Genomic DNA, 18581 nt, shown 5'->3' with positions numbered 1-18581 from the left:
CTTAATGTGTCTCATGAGGTGAGCATATTTAGGGAATTAGTCTGAACATCTTTTCTTTTGAATAGTGCAAGATAGAGAGCTAAATGAGAAAAGATAGCTTCATGTGTCTCATGAGATGAGCATATTTAGGGAATTTATAGTGACATCTAAAAAGTGTATTCCACAAGACACATGACAATGATACGTGTCCAAAAAACCTCCTTACAAATCCAATCAAAGTTATGGACTGCCAAGTTAGTACATAGTTGGCCAACAAAGATTAGAATGTTTTGGAATGGTCTATAGAGTTCTAGGTGGTGTGCATCCATGGTCGCATCAACATGGTTTCCAATAAAAGACTCCAAGATATTTATATAGTATGCATCTCATGAATCATTGGGCCTTACCACAAACTAGCTTAGGAAAAATATCCATGAATTGAGGCAAAGAAAATGTCATGTCTATTGCTTATATAGTTTCTGAGGCTGTGAGGAAGGGTTTTGTCTAAAAGTACATGCGTAATGCACCTCCAACATGTAATTTCTAGTTAAAAATCATAGTCAATGAACCTTAAAAAAAATTCTCCTTAGACTCAAAAGCCTTCATAGTTGATCTTGGTTGTTGGTTAGAAATGGAAACATGTCATTTTTAAGGAGCTATAGATGTTTTTAGAGAATTATGTAATTTTATAGAAAAATTTATTTTAGCTATATGAAGTTGGTGATATATAAAGACAAGTTCTCTATTGATCCATAAATTTAATTAAATTTTCAACATGTGTTGATTCATATTTAGACAAAACTCTTAAAACTATTATTAAACCATATAAATATCTTGGAATATAGTAAAATTATATTTATCATGAAATTTATATCAAACTCTTATCACATTTATGATTAGAAAGAGGATCTTTGTTACAATATTAACTTAAATGTCTCTAGATTAAATAACTACCTGCCTAATGCAACTTAACATCAATAAAATTATATATATGTTCATTCAATTATCTTGCAATACAACTTTATGAATGGTATTAATTGTGTGTAGTATTATCATCATGCAAAACATAAAATTGCATTATGTAATGTGTACATATAGCACTCAGATACTAAAGCTATGTGAAGAATATGTCTAGTTCAAGAATCACATTATTCGATAATAGCTATGGTAAAAATATTGTTATGAGATTCAATGTGAGGAGGAGAATCTATAATGGTTCATTTTTGACATGTGTATTATTGTCACTACCACTAAACTATTCCACACATGATGATGATGGTGGCTGGAACAACTTGATTCTCAACAATTATGGCATTATTGTCTATGTTCTTGTAATGGATCACTAATTACAATTTTTGGGTTTTCCAATCAATTTGAGAATGTTGGATTTATACAATATTTAGAGGATAAAGAAAACTCAAGATGTCATTTATTAAGATGCACTTGTATTTATTTATTATTTCCCATTGGTCATTATATCTTCTAATTTTGATTATGTATTGGGTGTCATGGATTCAGAATGTGGAAAAGTATAATTCAAAATATCAATCTAAAAATATATACAAACAGATATTTGATATTTCCATACTTGACCACTACCATACCATGTTCAAAAGTTAGCTTCACACACCTATCTTAATTTCCATTTTTATCATATTACTCTCATAACATTTAATACTTCCATTTAATGGTAAAAAACATTACCTATTATGATTTCTAAGAGCCCTTCAAAAATATCAATTCTTTTCCTAACAATAAATTCACCTTATAACCTTGGAATCATTTTGAAATATACACAAATATTCTTCCAAATCCCTTAGGTTTCATTGTTCTCCTTTTCACAATTAAAGATATTCATCAAATCCTATTAGCTCCTCTCACTCTCCTATCCAACAAACTACAATTTTTACAATCCCTTAATTTCTTTCAATGATGAATATTTTAGTTTAGCTTCAAGTAATTTAGGAGTTTCATTGTAAATTTCATTATATTATTCCTTTTATATACTCTTCCTTCCACACATACACACATTATTCTATTCTTTTATAATTGTCCAATGACCTATGTGTCCCTAGTTGTCCACCTTCCAAACAAGACATCAATATTTAATAAAAGAGAGCTACACATGGATATGGATATGCTATATCAAATCATATTATAACGAGAATGGATATTTTTTATCTCTTGATATGATGATTAAATCATGTAAATATTTCAATATATCGCAACAAAGATCTTTTTGCTACAATACACTGCAAATCTAAAAAAAAAAATACATTGTTGATATTTCATTTGGACAAAAAAAACTTTCCACTATGACATAAAGTTTAGCCTTTGTAATGTGTTTCATAAATAATATTTTTTCCACATGATACATCATGGAGTCAAAAAATTAGTTCCATGCAACCACATCAATTGAAAGGTATTCTCCATGTGACACATTGCTTACATCCAAAATTTTCTCTCCTCAACCACCTCGTTATTTTGCATGGCATGAAATAGCCTTTTCATGTGATATGATCTATTTGTATCATAATTTGAAGAAGTGTTCAAGTTAGTGTTTATCATACCCACAAAAAAATACCCTCGACACATGTCAAAACAAATATTTTATTATGTGTGATATACATCAAGTTAGAGTGTGCATAAACCTTATAATGATGATTTTTTTTCATTTCGAGGACAAACTCTTTCCTTTCCCAAAATGAGATCAATAATTTTCATGCTTTAATGCACTTATTTGCAACTAGCATAATCAACAAATGCTCAATTATTTATACATTCCAATTGCATGATCAAATGTTGAGTAATGGAACAACAATATTCCTTATATATTTGAAAATTAACAATTAGGTCCAAAAGTCATACTCCACACTGGCCTAAAAGTGTGTTGAAAATAGCAACAAGAAATGCTAAAAATAACATTGCTATAGATATCATTTTGGGATACATTCCAATTTTAGTTAGTCCCTAAACTAAAATTGAGAATTAAAATTTGAAATCGATCTTAGCAGTTGTTTGAAAAATAATTAATTAATTCATCTTGAGTTAATTAGTTGGAGAAAATCGAACATGAAGTCTATGTGAAGACATGCAACAATTATCCCTTTGATTGAGGAAGTTATCCCTTAATTAAGGAGATTAGGATGAGTTGTACTTTCAGTTGTAATTAGTTAGCTCAGTTACCTAAATTAAGTACAGTTAGATTAGTTCCAATAGTTTGTGGAACTGAGTGCGAGTTCAGTTAGTTAATGCATGCATGCATGTAACTAGTGTACTTCAGATAGCTAAATATTCTCTCATAAATAACTCATGCATTTCAGTTCGGTCAGAGACCCAGTTGAGATCGGAGGATGGGACAGTGTACTATCAGTTGAAGGAATATTCCATTGAGGATATCTCTTACATGCAGAAGGAATTCATTCCTTGAGGATTGCGTAGTTATTTATGAGTTTGGTGAGTTGTGTGAGAGGTGAATTCACATAGGTGGTAGCCAGAGGACCTAGGAGAAACTGTGCAAGGAAATAGGAGGCTTGGAGGACTAAAGGAAGGCATATGTTGTGTCTATTTAGTCTATGAGTAGCATTGAGGGATTGTACTGGGAGCTGGATAGCTTGTGAGCTAAATCTTTATGTAATTCAGAGATATTTCCACTTGTATGATAATACAGATAGCAGGATTTTTAGCTAAGGCTTTCCCTAAATTATTATTTTGAGTTAATGTGTGATTGATTTCTCATTCTCTATTATATGTGTAATAATTGCTCTTGCTCAAAATCGATTAAGCTTCTGCAAGTTTGTTTGTAGAAGTAGATCAAGTATTTTTCTTTAGTATATTGCATTATCAGGTGATCTACAGTGAGAAGTTCTACATGGCATCAGAGCCAAGTTGATCAAAGTGAAGAACAGTATACAAATAAGGGAGAAGTTCAAAGTTTGAAGTTCCTGATTATAGAAATCGAATTCTTATCACATCTCAAATTTCACCAATGGCGTTCAACAATTTGAGACTCGGATATGCCCTGGATGCAGCTAAAATTATATAGTCTGGAAGGATCTCATGGAAGCAGTATTAGAGGACAATGGTTTGAAGGACTTCATTGATCAAGAAGTCCCTAAGCCAGCAGCAGCTAATGCCCAAGAAGTGGCGAAATGGAAGAAATGTGTGGCTAGAGCGAGGAGAATTATTCTGGAGGGAGTTCGAGACCACATTGTCTCTAGTCTCCATGGGAAGGAGACATCGCTTTCAATGTGGAAAAAATTGAAGGATCTATATCAGAACAGTAGCGATAAGAGGAAGTTGGCGCTAAAAGACAAGCTTTGGAAAATCAAGTGTGAAAAGTGCAACACAATCTCTACATATCTGAACAAGCTCACCACCTATAGGGATGATCTTGGAAGTGTAGGAATCATGACATCCGATGATGACATGGTGAGTCTTGCTCTCCTCGGTCTTCCTAAGAGTTGGCATAACTACCAAGACTCAGTAAATGGAAGAGAGAAACTACCAGATTCGGAACGACTGTGGTCGAATCTGATGCAGGAGGAGATAAAGAGAAGCACCACAGATGGATCTTCATTAAAGCATGATGATGAAGAAAATCTAGCCTTAGTGAGTAAGGCAAGGAAAGGGAAGGGGAAGGCTTCCCATTCCAAATCGAGTTCTTCCCATCATGGGAAGAAGATTGACAAATCGAAAGTGTGATGCTTTCATTGTCATGAGGTGGGCCATTATGCTACAAATTGTCCACAAAATAAATCCAAGAAGGGATCCTCGAAGGGAAGCACTAGCCTCACAGTTCAAATTGGATTTCACCCTGATCGCATGCATGGTTTCATTGATGGTGGGTTGTGTTTGGTACCTGGACAGTGGAGCCTCATTCCACATGACCGGTGACAAGATTTTATTCAATACCTTGGAGGAGAAGGACCTCTAGATGCACATAGAGATGGTCGTTGATGGAAAGTACCATGTTTCAGATGAAGGCACGATTTTGTTTCAAAGGGCGACTAGAGCCCGTCTCACCCTGATTGATGTAAAGTATGTGCCTGGTCTGAAGAAGAACTTGGTATCCATCGCTATGTTGGAAGACAAAGGTTATGATGTAGTCTTTAGTCAAGGAAAGGCATTCCTGAGGCACATCAGCACTAGATAGACCAAGAGGATTGGGATTCAACTAAAGAATATCTACAACTTGGAGGTAGATGATTGTGCTGCATTGAGTTCCAAAGTAGAGTTTGTGCGAAGCCAAGATATTGGCAAGCTATGGCATAGAAGATTGGGCCACTTGCATTATGGGGCCTTGAAGATCATGAAGTAAATTTCTATCGAACTTCCCAAGGTTAAACTAGAGCAAGTGGATACATTCAAAGGTTGTATCCTGGGTAAGTATGCAAAATCTTCCTTTCAAGATCGAGACAGTTGAGCTGGAGCAATCTTGGAGTGAGTTCATATAGATGTGTGTGGACCATTCTCGACAACCTCCACCACTAAACAAAGGTACTATGTTATTTCTATTAATGATTTTTCTCTTAGATGTTGGATCTACTTCATGCAGAAGAAGGATCAAACCTTCTCAAGGTTTTGTGAGTTCAAAACTGTGGTTGAGAAAGAATCTAGAAAGAAAATAAAGGCCTTGCGAAGCGATAATGGTGGAGAGTATGTCTCTCAACAGTTTAAGGACTTCTATGCAACAAAAGGAATTAAAGGGGAGTTGACGGCACCCCATAACCCATAGCAGAATGGGGTGGCTGAAAGGAAGAACAGAATGAATGTGGGAGAAGCTCGTGTGATGCTGCATGACCAAGGCCTACCACTTCATTTGTGGGCTAAGGCATGCAATACAGTAGTGTAATTGCAGAATAGAAGCATGCATCGTATACTGGGATGAAGACACCAGTGGAGGCCTTCTCCGAGAAGAGACTAGATGTGAGTCACTTCAGGATCTTTGGATCATTGGTTTATTGCCATGTGACCAAATATGTCTGGAAGAAGCTAGAGCCAACAACTAAGTTGGGGATACTTGTGGGGTACACTGATACATCCCACAACTATCGGGTGTTCTTGCCTACCAGTCAGAGGATAGTGGTACACAGAGATTTGAAGTTTGACGAGCAGAAGGCCATGCGAGTTTCCCTTGAGAGGGAGCTCAATTTTCATGTAGAGGAAGAACTTTTGGTTCCTAAGGAGGAGGAGCCTCAGACTGATGCAGAGCAACTGCATGCAGAGGATCCAAGAGTGGAGACATCCACTCATGCAGAGTCTTCCTGAGATGGGCGGAAACACTTAAGGGAAGATGATAGATTGATGATGGATGCACGAGAGAATGTGAGACAACCATCTTCTCAGCGCAGACAGAGGAGGTCACCCGAGTGGTACACTTGTTACATGGCCCTGCTTGGGGAATGTATAGAGACCGAACCATATTCCTTCAAGGAAGAAGTGCAACAACCAGTCTGGGTTGATGCTATGGTGGAGGAATACGACTCCATAGTTCGTAATAGTCTTTGGGATGTTGTTCTAAGACTAGAGAACAATTTAGTAGTGAGTTCCCGATGGCTTTACAAGGTAAAGAAAGTAGCTGATGGGAGTGTGGAGAAACATAAGGCAATCTTTGTTGCCTGTGGTTTCTCACAGGTGGAGGAGATCGACTATGAAGAGGCTTTTGCTCTTGTAGCAAGGTACTCATCTATCAGATTGAAGTTGGCACTATCAGCACAGATGGGTTGGAAGATCCATCAGATGGATGTGAAGACTACATTCCTCAAATGCAAGATTGAGGAAGAGGTGTACATAGAGCAGCTGGAAGGATTTGAGACCTTCGATCGTGAGTCGCATGTGTGCTGACTCAAGAGAGCTTTGTATGGGCTGAAGCAAGCACCTTGTGCTTGGTACACCAGTATCAGCAACTATTTCATTGGGTTGGGCTTCATAAAGAATGAAGAAGATGTGAACCTTTACCACATCACGATAGAAGGTAAGCCATCGATCATTATTCTTTATGTTGATGATAGGTTATTGACAGGTGGTGATCAGTTGATCAAGTCTTGTAAGGAGGACCTTGCAAGAGAGTTCAAGATGAAAGACATGGGTCTTATCCACTACTTTCTAGGCATGGAAGTGTGGCAGAAGTATGGGGAAGTGTTTGTGTCTCAAGGCAAGTATGCCAATGAGATACTCGGGAGATTCCACATGGAGAAGTGCAAGCCCATGTAGACTCCTCTAGCAGGTAACTGGAGGAAGGAGGATTCTACTTCAGGTGAATTAGTAGCTACTACTATTTATCGATAGCTTGTGGGTTCATTGATGTATTTAGTGAACACACGACCAGATTTGTGCTTTGCATTGAACCAACTGAGTCAAGTTGTGGTTCAACCTACCAAGCTATTTTGGAAGGTAGTGAAGCATGTGCTGAGATACCTTAGAGGCACATCTCAGTATGGATTATGGTATAGACAGACAGAGGGAGTGTAGCTTCAGAGCTTCACAGATGCAGATTGGGTAGGCAGTCCATCAAATTGGATGAGCACTTGAGGAGGAATTTTCAACGTTGGTTTAGCTGCAGTTTCTTGGTAGAATAGGAAACGGAGGTCAGTTACACTTAGCTTAGCAGAGACTAAATACATGTCAGGTAGTGTGAGGCCATTTAGATGCGGAAAATTCTAGTTGGATTGTTTGATCAGAGGATGGATCCAACTGTGATCTATTGCAATAATTAGAGTTGTATCAAATTCTCTAAGAATCTAGTATTTCATGATAGGTCCAAGCACATCGATATCTGGTATCATCATCATTGAGACTGTGTGGTCAAGAGGATCATGTTGTTGCCGTATGTTTCGACCAAGGAGCAGGATGCAGATATTTTGACTAAGGCATTGTCAAAATTCAAATTCGAGTTCCACAGAGACAGGATTGGGGTGACAAATAATCCCTTTCTTGTTGAGAGGGAGTGTTGAAAATAGCAACAAGAAATTCTAAATATAGAAATGCTAAAAATAGCATTTTGGGATACATACCAATTTTAGTTAGTCCTTGAACTAAAATTGAGAATTAAAATTCAAATTTGATCTTAGCAGCTATTTGAAAAATAATTAATTAATTTATCTTGAGTTAATTAGTTGGAGAAAATCAAACATGAAGTCTATGTGAAGACATGCAATAGTTATCCCTTTGATTGGGGAAATTATCCCTTAATTAAGGAGATCAGGATGAGTTGTACTTTGAGTTGTAATTATTTAGCTTAGTTAACTGAGTTAAGTCCAGTTAGATTAGGTCAAACATTTGTGGAATTGATTGTGAGTTCAGTTAGTTAATTCATGGATGCATGTAACTAGTGTACTTCAGATAACTAAATATTCTTTCATAAATAACTCATCCACGTCAGTTCAGTCAGAGACCCAGTTGAAATCAGAAGATGGGACAGTGTACTATCAGTTGGAGGAATATTCCAATGAGGATATCTCTTGCATGCAGAAGGAATTCATTCCTTGAGGATTGCGTAGTTATTTCTAAGTTTGGTGAGATGTATGAGAGGTGAATTCACATAGGTGGTAGCCAAAGGACTCAGGAGAAACTACACAAGAAAATAAGAGGCTTGGAGGACTGAAGGAAGGCATATGTTGTGTCTATTCAGTCTATGCGCAACATTGAGGGATTGTATTGAGAGTTGGATAGCTTGTGAGCTAAAGCTTTGTGTGATCCAGAGATATTTCCACTTGTATGATGATACAGATAGTGGGTCTTTTAGCTAAGGCTTTCCCTAGAGTATTCTTCTGTGTTCATGTGTGATTGATTTCTCATTCGCTGTTATATGTGCTCTAATTGATCTTGCTCAAAATCAATTAAGCTTCCGCAAGTTTGTTTGTAGAAGTAGATCAAGTATTTTTCTTTAGTATATTGCATTATCAGGTGATCTACAGTGAGAAATTCTACAAAGTGATTCTAACATCTAACTTATAGGTTGGAATAGTCATTGTTAATGGATTTCTTCGTCAAATTATTACCATATTCTACAAATAAAACCCTTATCTTGTCAACTTCCAACAATTTTGGTTGTTAACTTTACCAAGTACATTACCCCTCCATGAATCCAAATAGTCCTAGTTTTATTCCAATTCCCCATATAAAATGGGGTAGTACCACAAAAATTCCACAATAGATGACTTGGACATCAACAATACATAAATCTTAGGGGATTATATTACCTAAATTTAGAAATGAATAAAAAGTTACCATGTTTACATCTCATATGTCTTGCTATCATATCCTATTATGTTAACTTGTCTATTATATTAGGATAAGGTGTTTGTGTTGTATTGTACATATCTTATATATTATAATGTATTGTAAGGTATTTTATCTATTTCAATGTATTGTATTTTATCTAAATTTTATTATACACACTACACAATTTTATGAAATTTTTCTTATTCTAATTTTTTAATTTGAATTTGATTTGAACATATATACCCATTTTATTTATTTATATTTTAATTTCCACATATTTATGGACAATGGAGATGTCTTGAAGTCCTTTCGGGTTGTACAAACTAGGATCAATCATAGAAATGGATCTCCAAAACATTTGTTTCACGAAAACTTCTAGTTTTTGTAAAAAATGAAGACATTCCTTTGACATTTTCAACATGCAGTAGAAAAAACTTGAGATGAGATAATTCCCTCAATGTAAAAAAATGATGATTTTCAATTTAGGTTAATTAGTCTGCTATTTTTCAATAATCTACTTTCCTTTTAAAATAGATTATATTATATTTTCCATATTTTAAAGTGTTGTTACAATGACTGGATGTAAGGAATTAGATTTTATGTAATTAAAATATACATATTTTTCAAATTAAAATTTCTATTTTATTTACTGTTTTTTTTTTACATTTTGTATGCCTTGTATAATACATCAACAAATTTGTTCAATTTATATTAAATTATTACATTTTTAAGTTTCGTTAAATTATTAATAATAAAAAACAAAATTAAAATGTCAATGAATTCTCTTTATATCATAAAATATATATTATAATCTATAAAAATTTTGAATAAAATAAATTTTCTATAGACATCATTCACTAAACAATTCTATTAGACTGATAACATCACATCATTCTACATTTATTAAATTTTAATTACCCAAAACAGAATATCTTTTATGAAGCTCTTATTGCCCCTTCCTAACCTTTGGGAATTTAAATATGAATAATCGAAACACATGTAAGTGGTATGAATATATACCACTTAAGTAAACAAAAGATAATTACTAAGGGATAACAAGAATTATTGTGGATCAATAATCAGATCATCAATGCCAATTCCCAAAAGCATATATTAAATTAAATATATATTAATGCTTATCTATATAGAATAATATATATATATATATATATATATATATATATATATATATATATAATTTATATTATTGAATATAATAAAATTGAATATGCAGGAAATATAGGTAATAAAATTAACCTGAAAATGTAGTTATTAAAATGACCCATTTATATGTATAAAACTGAATATATAAAGTTGAATATGCAGAAATATAGGTAATAAAATTAACTTAAAAATGTAGTTAGTAAAGTGACCCATGACACTTCTGTAATATATGCTGAATCATAGGACGCCCGAATCCAATGAGATGACAAGAATATAAAGAATCATGTGCTACTCTTCACTACCAAATCTATTAACAGTAGTCTCTAAATTTAATCAAAACATGAAGATTCCTCTTTTCAACCCCAATCCAATCACATGACAATAAGGTAAAGAATCATGTGCTCCTCTTCAGTACCAAATCTATTAACAGTAGCCTCCCTAAACTTAATTAAAACATAAAGATTCCTCATTCACTGTAAATCCAGTTGTATTCACACAGCATGAAAGAGCTCGTGACGGTGAAGAAAACCGAGAAGGAAAGGAAACCAACACATAGACGTGAAACGCCAGCCATGTCTCCGGTTTCTCCCAATAAAAACCGACACCCCTCGTCTCAACCTTCATATTTTCGTTCATCTCATTTTCTTGAGGTGACTCACAAATCTCATTCGTTCGTGATTTGTTGTACCAGCAGGGCCATATACTGCACATTTGATCAGAAAGAATTCTTCCTGCAAAATCTCATTTTGCAGGAATCAACCAGAGCTAGTCTTCATCAATGGGTAACTGTCAACCATCTCACGCATCCGGAAAGCTCTCTGCAGGTTTCGTTGGTTGTGAGAAACATAATGGAATATATATATTTTATGTATATACGTTTGAGAAACATAATGGAATATATATTTTTTATGTATATATGTTTGAGAAATATTCATGTATTATATATTTTATGTATTTCGTTGAGAATTTTTATGTTTCTTTTATATAATATACCGTGACTTTGATTTTTATAAGGTTCTGTCATCAGCGAACGTGAATTCAAGGTCGAGAGTTTGAGAAAAATAATCACTTAAGATTTGACGGCTTAAAGTCGCCGAGGCCTAAAATGTATAATCAATAACCTTGCATGTGCTACACGTATAGAAAATATAAAACCTTTTTTGAAATTTAATATTCCTTCTGGAGTGTTGCCCAGGAATCTTTGGAAGGTGATTCGAGACGTTGGCTCACGATTCTCGATAATGATTGGGAAAAATAAGAAGCGAAATAGAATCAAATTGGTTTATATATTTCTAATTTTAAATGCTATAATTAAATAAATGTATATAGGTGTAGAATAGAATTTTAAATGTTATAATAAATTAGTGTAGTTATCAATAATTTATGGGATGTAGAATAGATGTTTGATGTTGTGTATGGTCATCACTTCAAAATAAAAGTAGGTAAAAATCTAGCTATGTGGCTCATATCTCGTGTCATCTTTAAGTGATTTTGATGGTTTATGGTTTATATGATCAAGCTTGAAGTAATTTTGGAGAACTCATACAAGTTAAGAAAAATAAAATTTAGATATAAATAACAATTATTCATAATAATTAATTATAATTTTTAATAATGTTAATAATAATTAAAAATATTATAGATGTAAATTGAAAATTTCAAAAATTTTAAAGAAATTAATCAAAACTTTAATATTATAATACTTAATGAGAATATATTAGCTATTTAAAAGATTAATTTTCAATTATTTAAAAGATTAAAGCCTTAGTATGGGTTTTAATAATGTTAATAATAATTAAAAATATTATAGATGTAAATTGAAAATTTCAAAAAATTTAAAGAAATTAATCAAAACTTTAATATTATAATACTTAATGAGAATATATTAGCTATTTAAAAGATTAAATATTCAATTATTTAAAAGATTAAAGCCTTAGTATGGGTGGATGCCAAGGGTAAATGTTTACCCATTTTAGTATGGCTAGATGCCAAGGGTAAATGTTCAATATTTAACATTTAGTAAATTTATTCTAGTGTCAACATCAACCCTAATTCAAAATCGATATAAAACAAGCTATAAATTTAACATTGGTTTTAGGAAGTGGAATTGATTTCGTTTGAAGTGCAAAGTGGAATTATGTTTGTGAGTCCTAATTTGAAATCCACATCATTATTATTTATAAACAAAATATAAATACAACATTGGTTGTATTAAGTGGAATTAGTTTCATCTGAAGTGTGAAGTGGAATACTAAGTGGAATTGGTTTCATCTAAAGTGTGAAGTAGGATTCCTTTTGTGAGAAATGGTGAAATAATGAAAGTAAAATAGTTAATCTAAAGTTGGTGGACTCTAGATTTTGAATATAATATTTTTATTTTAAAAGATAATATAATATTTTTTACTTTTTAATAACATTATTCATTTTTTTATTGTGTTAGAGGTGCTCTTCAGCCTACGATGATAGAGATGCTATGCTAGATAAACGTAAACATTTTGACTTGGAAAAAATAAAAATAAAATATGGTAGAGATGTGTAACTTAATGTAATATAAAGTAAACATTTTCACTTGTGAAAATAAAATAAAATAACTCTCTAAAAAATAATAATAAAAAATAAAAACTAAAAAAGACCCATAGTATTTATGTGGAATATATAGATCCATCTTAATGAAGGATAGGGATCAAATCTCTTGAGGTGAAAACTTCTTTTAGAGTGCAAATTTTGAAACTAAGAGTGAGATTATTTATTTTTATTATACTTTAAATTAAATAAACCAAACACCTATATTTTTATTTATCTATTTATTATATTGGACATGAAGTATTTTATTTATGGTTGAGAATGAGTGAGATATTTTTACCACTTATGTTTTATAATAATTTTAATTAAACAAACCAAACCTAGATATTCACATATACATATATATATATATATATATATATATATATATATAAAGAGACATGTGTCAACTACAAGTTGAACACGGACATAATTGCACACCTCTCTCATGATGGGCTATAGAATGAGCCTCTTAGCTCAACAATCCTAGATCCATCTTAGTTTCATGTTATATATATATATATATATATATATATATATATATATATATATATATATATATATACATATTAAGATGGATCTAGGATTGTTGAGCTGAGAGGCTCATTCTATACCCCAGTATAGTATGGGAGAGATGTGTAAGTATGTCTGTATATATTAAAAGAGAGATGTTTCAACTCTAAGTACACAGACATACTTACACATCTCTCCCATACTATACTGGGGTATAGAATGAGCCTCTCAGCTCAACAATCCTAGATCCATCTTAGTTGCATGTTATATTTAGATACATGTTTAGCTATATAAAATGATGGCATTGAATCCATGTAGCCTGTAAAGGTAAAACATTTTTATGGATATGTTTTCACTTGTCATTTGTACCTATTTAGATATTTTCATACATTCCTTGTTTCTTTAATTACGCCATGTTCTTGGAGTGAATTTGTTCTTGGGGCTTATCTCAAGTCCTCCTTCCTTCACCTTTTCATTTGTCTCTTTCTTTATTTCATTCTTTTTTATGTGCTCTCCTTTTGGGGGAGTATTGGAGTGAATCTGTTCATGGGGGTTATCTCAAGTCCTCCTTCCTTCACCTCTTCATTTGTCTCTTTCATTCTTTCATTCTTTTTTATATGCTATCTTTTGAGGGGAGCCTTTTCTAACAAGTTTTTCTTTCTTTCTCTGCATACAAGACATTGTACATGGGTGCCTAAGCAAAGGCTCATTGCCTGGAACCATTCTTTGTTTTTATTTCCTCCCTATATTTCACTAATGTGGTGTTGTTAGAGATCGAATAAAAGAGACTTGAAAACTAGGAACCATTCTTTGTTTTTATTTCCTCCCTATATTTTACTAATGGAGTGTTGTTAGAGATCCAATAAAAGAGACTTCGAACTCATAAGCTTATGTAACATGAAACTCGTAAGCTTACGCAACTCGTAAGCTTATGTAACATGAAACTTGTAAGCTTACACAACATCCTTATCAATTGCATTGTTAGTTAGATCTTTTATTTATCACTAGAGGATTCACTAGAGGATTTCATTTTGTTATGAGGATTCCATTGTTAGGAGCATTCCATTTTTGTTAGTTAGATCTTCTACTTATCACTAGAGGATTCACTAGAGGATTTCATTTGTTATGAGCATTCCATTGTTCGGAGGATTCCATTATCACTAGAGGCTTTCATTTTATCACTAGAGGATTTAATTTTGTTATGAGGATTCCATTGTTAGGAGGATTCCATTATCACTAGAGGATTCACTAGAGGATTTCATTTTGTTATGAGGATTCCATTGTTAGGAGGATTCCATTATCACTAGAGGATTCACTATAGGATTTCATTTTGTTATGGGGATTCCATTGTTAGGAGCATTCCAATTTGTTAATCATATGTTTTACTTATCACTAGAAGATTCCATTTCTTCTATAAATTATGTTGATGTACAACATACTTTCTCAAGAAATGAAGTAATTTATCTTCATTCTTCACTTGGTTTGATCTCTAAGTAGAATTTTGTTATTTATTGCAGTTTGATCCATCGTTGTTTGCACACTCTTACATGTGGGATTTAGTTCCCATAATGTATGCTTTGTAGTTGAGATGGATGAAGTGGTGATCTAGAAATTTCACTTTTTTGTTGTTGTTCTAGTGAGCAGAAGGTTGTGCTACAAGGAACATGAAGGTTCCACACCTATATCAGCATCCATGTAATCTTAAAAAGAGATTTCCTATGTGATGCAATAGAGGAGGGATTGGTTTCAAGAAAAATATGGATCCACAAGTCTTGATGTTGATTTTTATAGGGTAAATAAAGAGGCTTGTTTATAAAGAAATGTAGAAATCAAACAAGGTATTACCAAAGCTAGATACTATCATGCACTCTGTGGCCCTCCAAATTTTTTCCAAGTCTAACAACCACACAGTACTTAGGCTAAACTTCTCTTCAATTATAGGGGATGCCCAAAATTTTATTTTTAGCCTCTTTTCAAATCCCTAAAAACAGGAACAACGCATGGTCTTTGGGCCAATTCCAGTAATTATGGCCATTTGATTATTTTTATCTTTGTTTTATGTTGAATGCTACAAGATTCCATAATACCCTTCAGAAGTATGTCTTTAAAATAATAAACATTCTTGAAAATTATCGATTTTTGTAATTTTCATGAATTAGTTCCTGTAACATTTCTCATGCAGCCCTAATTTTGGATGACCTCTTACTTGTACATTTAATTTTATTGTATGTTGCAACCTTCGATTTTGTTCGCTTTAGATGTTAACTTTGGGTGTGATCTGAATTTAACCAGGAATGCAACAACTTACAGATAACACAATAAATATATAGATGCAACAAAAATAACACTTCTTTTCATTAATATCAGATACTAAAATATTCTTACAAATAGAATGGAAATAAGACTAGCTCGGGCGATGGTATTTTATCTTTGAGAAGAGATGTGGCGGCTACATGCCTTCAAACTATGTTCTAATGTGGTTTCAAGGCCTATTTATCGTTGAGAAACAATGGAAAACCCCAAACATCCAAAAAACTAACCCTAGGAGATGAAACATCAAACTATGGACCCCATTGGGGTAAATTGGTACATCAACTCCCCGGGGTCATAAGTTTGGCATACAGTCTTCGTTTGGCACACACGATACCTCATTCGAAATATCTATCTAAGGAATACAAATGCTGATAGTGATTACTGAGTTATCGAACTCATATTCACCACTAATGATTTTCCAAAAAAACACCATTTAGGGCCTCAAAACGTCTCTGGAAGTTCACGACCTGAAAAACTGCCAAAAATAGTAAATTGTGCTACAATTAAGGAAACTGAAAAAATGAAAGAAATAATGGTGGGGATCCAAGTGGAATAGGCGGGTGGCCACCAATATCCACCTGGATCAGGGTGTCAAAGGGAACATAGTTGACACTTGAATGTTTATTCTTGAAAACCCATAGAAATAATGCTTATGAAGACTTAAACATCAACACAATATTTTTTGATGTGATAGGTTGAAAAAAAAGGTGAAATAAGAAGAAACTTCTTAAAGACACTTAGGCCAAGAAATAAAATGTAGAAGCAAAGATATCACAATAACCAAAGCCAATCCAATAATAAAAGACATGATTACAAATTTACTCAATTTCTTTAGAGTGATGATATTATACTCACACATGTAGAGTACAACAAAAAAATACATCGACCAAAATTGAAAATATTGTTCATGCACGATGATGGGCCAATAAATTCGACATAAATTAATGCCCATCTAGAATTTACTAGGCACTTGAAGGCTATATTAAACATATCCCTCTGTGCTTAATAATGCTTTTTAGCTTTAATATGGTCGTTAGGAAGGTTTAGAGATAATTGCATATTTGTGACTAATATTATTTATTTTTAAATAATATTGTGAGAATATTGGGAAGAATATGAACATTTGGAGGAGGAGATAATCTAGGGACTTGCTCCCTACTATAGGAGGACCAATGTTGGATAATAAATCAGCATGATATTATGAAATTATTCCACAAATTTTGGTACTCCAATGATTGAGAAAATCTAGGAATGTGTTCTTTGTTATTTAATGCAGATTCCTATTGTTGCGAACCAGATCCACTATTTGAGGGATTTTGGAGGTGAAAGCTTCCTCCTTTTAAGGAGAATTCTTCCTCATCATTTTTTATAAGTACCAATTCAAATTTTCCTCTAGGAGAATGTATTTCTTAGTCTTCTTGTGGAGCTTATATTTTTGCAGCTCTACTTTCATTTCTAGCAGGGATGTACTTGGATTTATTCAAATAATGAAGTTTGGTGCCATTTTTAGCTTCCAAAGCTTGTTATCCTTCATACAGCTTTGAGTATCCTTGGGCTTAGACATCCCATGAACTTTAGAGCCCTTTTGTATAATTTACTTTTCTTCTTTTCACTTCTTATTCACATGCATCTCGTGTTCTTGTTTTTCCTATTTCTACAGTTATTATTGATGATTTTCTATGGTAGGATTGTGTTAAATGGTTGAAGTGAGTTGTTTTGTAGGTTATTTATAGAGTCAAAAGCATGATTTCATCCTTGGAACAGATTTGAAAGGTCATAGACATCAATGAGCTATTTGGATTAGTTTACTTATTCACAAATCTAAAATTTCTAGAAGTCCCTTGTAGCAAATAGTAGTAATTTTCTGGTATTTTTTAGAACATGCTAATGATATTAATTTGAGTTTATTCCACTTGCATTAGATCACAAAAAATTCATGTTATTAACATAATTTACCCCATTGCATTTTCACTCGATTCGGTTAGGCATTTGATAGGTTAAGTAGCTCACTAGTTCTCGAATTTCCAGATTTTAGACTAGTAAATTTCTGCTATTTTTTATCACATGTGAACAAGGGTATTTTGGAGTTATTCCACTTGGAATGGAGACCTAGGAAATTCCACACAATAAAAAAAATGTCCCATCCCATTTTCGTTTTATTTCTTTGGTCATTCGATGAGTTATCTCCTCCTGTAGCAATTATGTATTCTCTTGTAGCAAATCTTTCCCTTCCCATAGCAAACCTTTAACACCACTTTCCTTCATCAATTTTTATCCCCATTGCAATTATGACTTAGTCTAGATGAATAATGACCCCCAAATATGATTCTATGATCAGGGGAATCTCGTAAGCCACTCAACCCTTCCTTTTATTCACTTCAAGAACATAGTAGACTTAGTTTCTTTATCAGAAGTATGATGCAAGTAGGTTACTGATTTACAAGCAAGTGTGAACTAGGTAGATGGTACATGCAATTATTATTGGTAGTTTGATGAATTATGCAAGATAAAATAACTTTCTTTCTTCAAGTAGATTAACATTTTTTTCTTTCATGAATCGATTAGTTAGCATTTACAATTTAAGCAAGTAGCATTTCCATTTCTTGCAAATAAACTAACAATTCCAATTTTGCAATTAGTTTAGGCTTTGATTTCATTGCATTCACCCCATTACATTAGATCAACAAGAGAAGCAAATCGTTTATGTTGCACATATAGTGTCGATACTTCTTACGTTTGTACGAAACACAAGTTGATAATTAAAGTTGGTAGCCTTGGGAGCTGCAACATTGTTGTTGCAATAATGGGGCTCATCACATGACCTA

This window comes from Pinus tabuliformis, chromosome J (assembly GCF_031772625.1).
Source record: "Pinus tabuliformis cultivar Carrire ecotype Pingquan chromosome J, CPIR1, whole genome shotgun sequence".
Taxonomy (NCBI): Eukaryota; Viridiplantae; Streptophyta; class Pinopsida; order Pinales; family Pinaceae; genus Pinus; species Pinus tabuliformis.
The sequence above is the reverse complement of the archived record's forward strand: the minus strand, read 5'-3'. Positions refer to the sequence as shown.